Raw genomic sequence first — 10,573 nt, 5'->3', positions numbered from 1 at the left:
TTTAGCACTGGCTGTTGTGAAGCCACAATGTACCAAAAGTACTATGCCAAACATTTATAACTTGTATAAAAAAATCCACATCCCCATATTGGCCACCTCAAGATGAAAACATAACTCACTAAATATTAATTGGCTCTACTCCCCTAATATTAAACATTAAAACCATGTGGAGTCCTGGCTGGTGTAGCTCAGTGGATTGAGTGCAGGCCTGTGAAGCAAAGGATCGCAGTTCGATTCCCAGTCAGGGCACATGCCTAGGTTGCAGGCCAGATCCCAGCGGGGGACACATGATAGGCAAGCACACATTGGTGTTTCTCTCCCTCTCTCCTTCCCTTCCCCTCTCTCTGAAAATAAGTAAATAAAATATATATTTTAAAAAACCATATGAAAACTATACAGAAATTCAAATAGAGTTAACATAAATTTGTCATAAATCATGAACAAAAACTATTTACAGGACAGCGTGGATGACAAATGGCCTACTGTGTAAATTTTTAAATGAGGCAGACAAAAGTTTGAAGGCCAGTTCATTTTCTCCTCCCTCTTCTGCTTTGGCTTTTTCTCCACGTATATCCAATGTCCATCATGTCAAGTTGTCTCTCAGTAATTGCATTATTAGTATACTGTCTTTCTATGACTCCTCACTTAATGTATCAAGTTCAGCAACAGCTTCATCAAAACTTGTCTTTGCAAGAGAGCAGGCTTTCTCTGGGAATATCAGAATCTCATAATAGAACACACAGAAGTTAAGGGCCAGACCCAATTTAATAGGATGTGTTAGCTGCATTTCCTTTTTGCTGATTTCAAAAGCTTCTTGGTATGCTTGTTGTGACTAATACACAGTCCTTTTCTTCTCATTGTCAGCAGCAACCTCAGCCAAGTAACAGTAGTAGTCTCCTTTGATTTTCAAATAGAAGACTTTGCTCTCTTCTTGTGAAGCATCACAAGAACTTTTTCAAGAGAGACAAGACATCATTGCAAATATCTCTTAGCTCAGTCTCAGTCTTCTTTCTGTATTCTCAAGTGATCTGCTGTTTTTTCTCAGCACCTTCTGTCTTTTGCTCAACGCTCAGTATGACCCTCCAAGATGACATATGGGCTCCTACGACATTTTTATAAGTAACTGAGAGAACACTCCTTTACTCATTTGGCTCCTCAGTTATGGACTTTATGCAAGCTGCCATGTCATCATATTGCTCAGCCTGCTTGGCCAGCTTGACCTTCTGTATCAGCTCATTTTTTTTATCATCTCTGGGTGTTCTTATCTCCCTAGTGGATGGCAGCAGAAGGACTGGGGCTCATAGAAAATAAGGGATGGCAGCAGCAGTGGCAGTGAATCTGAGAATGTCTTACCAACTTTTCATAAAAAGTGGCTAGTTGGGTAAAATATCATGGTTAACAGTATACTTATCCAAAGGATCTCCTATCTCTTCCCTATGTCTCAGTACTTTAAATCTCATAGAATACACTCCTGCTGTCATAATCCATTTTTCCTTCCCATTTCAACTGATCACATAAAAGAGTAGGTGGAAGCTGTGAACATCACTATACCTGCTGGAAGAGAGAACCCACCAACAAAGGAACCACCAAAAGATAATAATGGAAGACAGTTAAGGAGGCAGTGGAAGTCACAATAATCTCCACCGAGGCTCAATCTGGAATTACAACTAATGGTGGGGAAATTACCCAGAAAAAAAACCCCAACAAAACAATAGCAAAAGAGAAGCCCGAAAACCTTGGACACACAGAAGAACCAGTTTGACACAGCCTGTCCACATCTATACAACAGCATACAAGATGTGGTGAATGGAGTGACACTCAGCCAACCAGCAGGAAGGAAGGGCTCACCAAAAAATACCCAACAACAATCAAAACCCAAAGACATCTAGAGAGCCAACATAAACAACAGCTTAAGAGCAGCAAGCTCAGGAGACCAAGGAGACTGCACCACTGAATCTCATAGGTATCCTACCATAGAAGTTAACACCACAAATGCAGGGAGTCAGAAAAGATCAATTTAAGAAGCAGAGGCTAACAGAACAGTCCTACAAACAATAAGAAGACAAAGAAACAAACCCCAAATGAAATGAAAAATGGAAGCCACAGAAAGAATACTAAATAGAGACAAGTCAACTATCAGATATTGAGCTCAGAGCAATCCTTATAAGGAAGCTCAATGACCTCACTGAGAATTACCAAACACTGCAGGGAAACTATGATAAACTCACTGAAAACTATATCAACATGAAAAAGAAAATAGAAACTATCAACAAGGGCCAAGAAGAAATGAAGAATACAATTTGTGAACCGAAGAACACAGTAGAAGCAGGCCAGATGAAGCAGAGGATTGAATCAGCTAGCTGGAGGACAAAGTCGAAAAAAAAACCTCAAGAAACAGCAAGAAAGTGAAAAAAGACTCAGAAAGAATGAAGAGGTGTTAAGGGAACTGCAGGGCAACATGAAACATAATAATATCCATAAAATAAGGGTACAAAAAGGTGAAGAAGAAGAGCAAGGGATAGAACCTACTTGAAAAAGTAATGATGGAAAACTTTCCTAATTTGTGGAGACAAAAAGTCACAAAAATAAAATCCATTGAACACAGAGTTCCAATCAAGAGGAACCCAAACAGGCCCACTTCAAGACACATCATAATGAATGGCAAAATTCAAAAACAATAAGAGATTCTTGAATGCAGCAAAAGAAAAATAGGAACTAACGTACCAAGGAGCCTAATAAGGCCGGCAGCTGACTTCTCAGTGGAAATGCAAGAAGCCAAAAAAGCATGGTAAAAAATATTTCAAGTAATAAAAAACAAAGACCTGCAACCAAGACTACTCTATCCAGCAAGGCTCTCAATTTAAATGGAAGGTGAAATAAGGGGTTTCCCATTAAAAAAAAAAGAGTAAAATAATACTCTGCCACAAAACCAACACTAAATGATATGCTAAAGGGACAGCCTTAAGAAAATAAAGAACAAGAGTGACAGAAAGAGGAAAGCAAGTATGAAGGAAGTAAAATGGCAATGAATAAGTACCTATCAATAATTTCCTTAGCCCCCCTCCCACCCCTTCACAGAGGAGAACAGTAGGACTAAGGAAGTTAGCAGTCCCCAGAAAGACTCAATTCAGTGGAGGAGCTGAACTACCCTGAAGAGACTTTGAGAGTGCCTAGCACCTAGGACAGCAAAGAACAAGAAGATGGTGTTTGAGTTGCTCCTTACTGGTGCACCTCCAAAAAAAAAAAACCACAACTGGTGGACTGAAGGTGTAGGCCTGGAGCAGAAGGGCACTAGAGGCCTGGAAGAAAACTGAGGAACTCCACTGGAGGCTGGGCAACTGTGCACAGTGCAGCCCATAACTGGCCCCAGTTGTTGTGAAACCATAGGAATGGAGAAAAGCAAAATGAAACCCCTCTCAGCCCGCTGCAGACACAAAGATCAGCAGAGAAAGGAACACAGGTATGAAGAAAGTGAAATGGCAATGAATAGGTACCTATCATAATAACCTTAAACATAAATTGAATAAATGCTCCATTCAAAAAATAAAATAGCTGAATGGATAAGAAATCATGACCCACACTTATGCTGCTACAAGAAACACATCATAGAACAAAAACAAAAAACTACACAGACTGAAAATAAAGGACTCTAAACAAATATTCCCAGCAAATGGACAGGGGGAAAAAGCTGGGTTAGCAATAATCATATCAGACAAAATAGCCTTCAAAAGAAGGACCATAAAAAGACACCCAGAAGGTTATTTTATAATATTCAAGAAAAGAATCCATCAAGAAGACATAAACATTGTAAATATAGATGCACCCAATATAGGAGCACCCAACACATTAAGAAAATCATGGAGGACTCCAAGAAAGATATTGACAGCAACAAAATTTTAGTAGGGGATTTCAGCACCCCACTATAAAAAATGGATACATCTTCTAAACAAAATATTAACAAATATATTGCAGCATTGAACAATGTCCTAGATCAAATGGACTTAACTGACATATAGAACCTTTCATCCTAAAATACACATTCTTTTCAAATGTGCATGGGATATTTTCAAAGATAGACCACATTATAAGAAAAAAACAAGCCTCAACAAATTAAAGAAAATTAAAATCACATCAAGCATTTCTCTGACCACAAGGGACTGAAACTAGAAACCAACTTCAAGGAAATAACTAAAACACATGGAAACTCATGGAGATTGAATAGCATGCTTAAACAATAAGTGGGTGAAGAATAAGATCAAGAAAGAAATCAAAAAGTTTCTGAAAACAAATGAAAATGAACTCACAATAATCCAAAACTTATGGGACACAGTGAAGGCAGCCCTGAAAGGGAAGTTCATACTGATACAGTGTACTTTAAAATTGTTTACATTTCATATAAACAATCTAACCCTTCATCTACTGGAACTGGAGGAACAACAACAAAGACAGCACAAAACAAGTACAAGGAAGGAACCAAGATCAGAGCAGAATTAAACAACATAGACACTAAAATCACAATTCTAAGGATAAATAAATCCACAAGCTGGTTCCTTGGAAGGATAAACAAAATTGGCAAGCTTTTAAGCAGGCTCATCAAGATTGTGTTCAAATAAACACAATCAGAAATGAAAGAGGAGATATTACAACTGACACAACAAAAATACAAAGCAGTGTAACAAAGTACTATGAAGAACAGCATGCCAAGCCCTGGCTGGTGTAGCTCAGTGGATTGAACGTGGGCCTGTAAACCAGAGAATCGTGGTTCAATTCCCAGTCAGGGCACATGCCTGGGTTGCAGGCCAGTTCCCAGCAGGGGACACATGAGAAGCAACCATACATTGATATTTCTCTCCCTCTCTCCTTCCCTTCCGCTCTAAAACTCAATAAATAAAATCTTTTTAAAAAGAACAGCATGCCGAGAAATTTGAAAACCTAGGTGAAGTGGACAAATTTCTAGAAAAATATAATCTTCCAAAACTGAACAAATAAGAAGCAGAAAGCCTGAACACACCAATAACACCTGGAAAAATTGAAGCAGTAATCAAAAAACTTCCAGCACACAAAAGCCTTGTACCAGAAGGTTTGATAGAAGAATTTTACAAAGCATTTAAGGAAGTCCTAACCTCTATCCTTCACAGACTATTCCAAAAAATCCATGAAGATGGAAGACTCCCAAACACTTTTTATGAAGCCAGTATCATCCTAATCCCAAAACCAGGTAAAGGCACAATGAAGAAAGAAAATCAGGCCAATATCACTGATGAACAAGGACACTAAAATCCTCAACAAAATATTGGCAAACCACATCCACCAATACATTATGAAGATCATACACCACGATCAAGTGAAATTCATCCCAGGGATGCAAGGACGGTACAATATTCACAAATCAATAAACATAATGCCTCACACAAACATCTGTTTGCAATGAAATGATAGTGTATATAGGAAATATTATAGACTCCACCAAAATACTACTCGACCTAACAAGCAAATTTGTCAAAACAGTGGGATACAAAGTCAACATTTGAAAATCAAAGCCATCTTTGTACAACAAAAATGAAATGTCAGAAACAGCAATCAGAAAAAAATCCCATTTGATATAGCAACAAGAAAAATAAAGTACCTAGGAATGAACCTAACCAAAGAAGTAAAAAACCTGTACTCAGAAAACTACACAACACTGAAGAAAGAAGTTAACAAAGACACAAACAAATGGAAGGATACCATGTTCAGTGATTGGAAGAATTAACATCATTAAAATATCCATACTACCCAAAGAAATGTATACATTAAATGCAATACCTATTAAAGTACCAAAGACATATTTCACAGATATAGAACAAACACTTCAATAATTTATGTAGAACCATAAATGACCCTGAATAGTTACAGCGATTTTGAGAAAGAAGAACAAAAAAGGAGGAATCACAATACTTGATATCAAACTGCATTACAAAGCCACTGTAATCAAAACAGCCAGGTACTGGCATTAGAACAGACACACAGATCAATGAAACATATTAGAGAGCCCAGAAATAAAGCCAAGGCTCTATGGTCAATTACTATTTGACAAAGGGGGCAGAAGCATAAAGGAAGTCAAAATAGCTTCTTCAGCAAAAGTTATTGTGAAATCTGAACAGCTAAATGCAAAGAAATGACACTTGATCACCAACTTAACCATACACAAAAATAAAATCAAGTTGGATAAAAGACTTACACATAAATTGTGAAACCATAAAAGTCCTTTGGGAGAACATGGGCAGGAAAATCTCAGATATTCCATGCAGCCATATTTTCACCAGGATGTCCCCTAGGGCAAGGGACATAAAGGAAAGAATAGACAAATGAGATTTTATCAAAAGAAAGAGTTTCTCCTTCACTAAATAAAGCAGCATTAAAATGAAAAGAGAACAAACTATATGGAAAACATATTTGCTAATGATACCTCAGCATATGTTTGATCTCCAAAATATATAAAGAACTCATAAGACTCCACTCTAGGAAGACAAAAAACTCAATTAAGAAATAGGCAAAGAACTTGAAGAGACGTTTGTCCAAGGAGGACATACAAAGCGTCCAGAGACATATGAAAAGATACTCAGCATTGCTAGCCATCAGAGACATGCAAATTAAAACCACAATGAGATACTGCTTTAAACCATTGAGAATGGCCATTATAAAGAAATCAACAAACAACAAGTGTTGGAGAGGATGTGCAGAGGAGGGAACCCTAGCACAGTGTTGATGGGAATGCAGACTGGTGCAGCCACTGTGAAAAATGGTATAGAATTTCCTCAGAAAACTAAAATGGACCTGCCTTTTGACCTGGAAATTCCACTGCTGGGAATATATCCTAAGAACCCTGAAACACCAATCCAAAAGAATCTATGCACCCCAATGTTCATAGCTGCACAGTTTACAATAGACAATTGCTGGAAGCAACCTAAGTGCCCAGAAGTAAGTGAATGGATCAAACAATACGGTACATTTACACAACAAAATTCTATAGATCAGAAAGAAAAAAGGAGCTCCTGCTCATTGTGACAGCACGAATGGAATTGAAGAGCATTATGCTAAGTGAAATAAGGCAGACAGTGATGGACAAATATCATATGATCTCACCTTTAAGTGGAACCTAATCAACAAAGTAAGCAAGCAAGCAAAATATAACCAGAGACACTGAAATTAAGAACAATCTGGGACTTCTACCAAGATGGAGGTGTAGGTGGACACGCTGTACTTTCTCGCACAACCAACTTTAAAAACAACAAAGTTTTAGCAACAAAAACGCAGCCAAACCACAGAAAATTGAACTATATGGAAGTCTGACAACAACAAACCCTTCAGCCAAACCAGTAATAAGGGCAAAGCCAGCAGCAGAGCAGGGTCGGGCAGGAAAGATCCACCAGACCCACCTGGGCGCATGACACAGGCACACTGGCAGCCGTAGGAAGATTCCAGGTGTGGAGTAGCAGGCGGACCCACTGAGGGTGGACCACGGTCACACATTTGCATGCTGATAAACCAGTGAAGGAGCGAGCAGTGACACAGACCACGCAGGCCCCAGGGGTGGGAAGCGGCAGAGAGGACTTCTATTGTCCCTCCTGACCCTGCCCCCACCTACAGCTTCACAAACCAGCAGCCTGGGTGGCCCCACCCTGGTAAACAACTAAGGCTTGGCTCCTCATACCTAACAGGCACGAACAGATCAAAACATAGCTCAAGAACAACTCAGAGCCCCAGAACCCATAAACCTAAGTGAACAAGAAATAGCAAAACTTTCAGATGCACAGTTCAAAACACTGGTGATCAGGATGCTCACAGAACTGGTTGATTTTAGTCACAAATTAGAGGAACATATGAAGGATAAACTAATTGAGATGAAGGGAAATGCACAAGAAACCAATAGTAATGGAAAGGAAACTGGGACTCAGATCAAAGGAGTGGACCAGAAGGAAGAAAAAAATGACCAAACAGAAAAGGATGAAGAAACAAGAATTCAAAAAAATGAGGAGACGCTTAGGAACCTTCAGGACATCTTTAAACCTTCCAACATCCAAATTATAGGGGTACCAGAAGGGGAAGAGGAACAGTCACCAGTGGAAAACTTATTTGAACAAATAATAAAGAAGAACTTCCCCAATCTGGCAAAGCAAATAGACTTCCAGGAAATCCAGGAAACTCAGAGAGTCCCAAAGAAGTTGTTCCCAAGAAGAAACACACCAAGGCACATCATCATTACATTAGCCAAGATGAAAATGAAGGAGAGAATCCTAGAACCAGCAAGAGATAAGGGGACAGTCACCTACAAAGGAGTTCCCATCAGACTGTCAGCTGATTTCTCAAAAGAGACCCTACAGGCAAGAAGAGTCTGGAAAGAGGTATTCCAAGTCATGAAATCCAAAGACCTACAACCAAGATTGCTCTATCCAGCAAAGCTTTCATTTAGAATGGAAGGGCAGATAAAGTGCTTCTCAGATAAGATCAAATTCAAGGATTTCATCATCACCAAGCCCTTATTATATGAAATGTTAAAGGGACTTACCTAAGAAAAAGAAGATAAAAAACTTGAACAGTGAAAGGACAGCAAACTCACAGTTACCAACAAACACACCTAAAACAAAAGCAAACTAAGAGGACAGCTAGATCAGGAGCAGAACCATAGAAATGAAGATCACATAAAGGATTAGCAACAGGGGAGTGGGAGAAGGAGAAGAGGGGAGAAGATACAGAAAATAAGTAGCATAGACGGTAGGTAGAAAATAGATAGGGGGAAGGGCAAAAATAGTATGGGAAATATAGAATCTAAAGAACTTGAGACAGGTGGTCATAAACTAAAGGGGGGAACAGTGAGGGGAGGGGGTGTGCAGGGTAGAGGGGAATGAAGGGAGGAAATAGAACAACTGTAATGGCATAATCAATAAAATATATTTTTTAAAAAAAGAATAAGAAAAAAAGAACAATCTGATAGTAACCAGAGGGAAGGTGGGAGGGCAAAATAGGGAGAGAGAATGAAAGAGTTTTGAGGAACAAGTATAAAGGTCACATGAACAAAACCAAGGGTTGGTGGAAGTAGGACAGGGAGATGTGGATTGGTGAGGTGGGGGAGGAGTGATGGACAATTGTACTTGAAGGACAATAAAATAATTTTTTAAAATAAAAATAAATAAAATAATATTTTTCATGTAAAAAATAATGATGTGAAATGTTAATGGAGTAAATGCTCTAATCAAAAGACACAGATGAGATCAATGGAAAAGAAATGGCCCACACATATGCTGCCTACAAGAGACCCACCTCAGAACCAAAGGTCTATACTGATTGAAAATGATGGGTTGGGAACAAATATTCCAAGCAAATGAACAGGAGAAAAAAAAAGCTAGGGTACCAATACTCATATAAGACAAAATGGTCTGCAAAACAAGGGCCATAAAAAGAGACCCAGAAAGTCACTTCATGTTGCTCAAAGGAAGAATCCATCAAAAAGACATAAACATTGTAAACGTATATGCACCCAACAGAGGAGCACACAAATACATAAAGAAAATCTTGGAGGACTTCAAGAAAGATAATGACAGCAACACAATTATAGTAGGGGATTTCAACACCCCACTGTCAAAAATGGAGAGATCTTCCAAACAAAATATCAACAAAGATATTGTGGCACTGAACAATGTCCTAGATCAAATGGACTCAACTGATATATATATATATAGAACTTTTCATCCCAAAGAAGCAAAATACACATTCTTTTCAAATGCACATGGGACATTTTCAAAGACAGACCACATGATAGGACACAAAACAAGCCTTAACAAATTCAAGAAAATTGAAATCAATCATATCAAGCATTTTCTGCAACCACAGGGACTGAAACTAGAAACCAACCTAAGGGAAAAAAACTCAAAAACACTCAAAGTTGTTTTTACTCAATAAAATGGAATAAAATTAGCCTCTTCATCAAATAGTATTGGAAAATCTGGACAGCAGCATGAAAAACTTATGAAGATTGAACAGCATGCTATTAAGCCATGAATGGCTTAAGAATGGATCGAGGGGAAAAAATCAAAATTTTCTGGAAACAAATGAAAGTGAACACACAACAGTCCAAAACTTATGGGGCTTAAGTTTTCTTTCTTCTATCCTTCCTTCTACTCCTCAGGCAGCCTCCCTTGCTCCTGCTGTCCTCTGGTCTTAGACAAAGCTTACCCTTGCCACGTGGGTCTCTGCAGGATTATCACTTTCTGGCAAGTCCTCTATAGGCACCCTTGAGAACAGTCATGCAGCACTCAATCACATCACCTCATTTTAATGCTGCCCATATCCATATTTTCCTTACTTATCTACTTGCTTATTAGACATATCCCAAAACCCTTCCACATACACACGTGCTAGAGATAAGCTTCATAAGAGCTGAGGTCTCATCATTTTATATCCCAGGGCCTGGAAGAGTACATGCTCACAATTAGTGACCCACAGATATCTACATATAAATAAATAAAATAAATAAATAAATAAATAAATAAATTGACATAAATGATATCTGATGCTAAGTGAATAACATCCTGCA

General features: G+C 38.5%; 1 pseudogene; it reads right to left on the bottom strand.

Annotated features, from left to right (window-relative positions):
* Positions 1-451: 451 nt before the first annotated feature.
* Positions 452-10,573, bottom strand: part of LOC119050730 (14-3-3 protein zeta/delta-like) — a 31,113-nt pseudogene continuing 20,991 nt past the window's right edge.

This window comes from Artibeus jamaicensis, unplaced genomic scaffold (genome assembly GCF_021234435.1).
Source record: "Artibeus jamaicensis isolate MK-2021 breed Jamaican fruit bat unplaced genomic scaffold, CSHL_Jam_final contig_196, whole genome shotgun sequence".
Taxonomy (NCBI): Eukaryota; Metazoa; Chordata; class Mammalia; order Chiroptera; family Phyllostomidae; genus Artibeus; species Artibeus jamaicensis.
Note: the sequence above shows the minus strand (reverse complement) of the source record. Positions and strands in the feature narration are given on the sequence as shown.